The sequence below is a fragment of the Penaeus monodon genome, chromosome 32 (assembly GCF_015228065.2).
Source record: "Penaeus monodon isolate SGIC_2016 chromosome 32, NSTDA_Pmon_1, whole genome shotgun sequence".
Taxonomy (NCBI): Eukaryota; Metazoa; Arthropoda; class Malacostraca; order Decapoda; family Penaeidae; genus Penaeus; species Penaeus monodon.
This window is the reverse complement of record NC_051417.1, coordinates 31,294,460-31,294,754: the sequence shown is the minus strand read 5'-3', so window position 1 is coordinate 31,294,754 and position 295 is coordinate 31,294,460.

The following is a 295-nucleotide window of genomic DNA, read 5'->3' as shown; positions in this document are numbered from 1 at the left end:
CCCCTTCCTTTTCATTCTTGTCTGCTCTCTCTCTCTCCTGTATATTCTCTTTTCTATATATAACCATCCGTCTCTTCCTCCCCTTCCCCATTCCCTCTATTTTCTCTATTTTCTAATTCTAAATTCTTACCGCTTTAAATTTCAGTAAGGTAATTTTTTCCCCTTAAGCTGTGATCCATGCATGAAAGAACGAAAAAAAAATATTTCATGTGATGAAGGAAAAAGTTGGAGCCAGATAGGCTCAAACTGAGCGGGAACAATATTGATATATTTCTTCAAGGTAATACCATTGAAA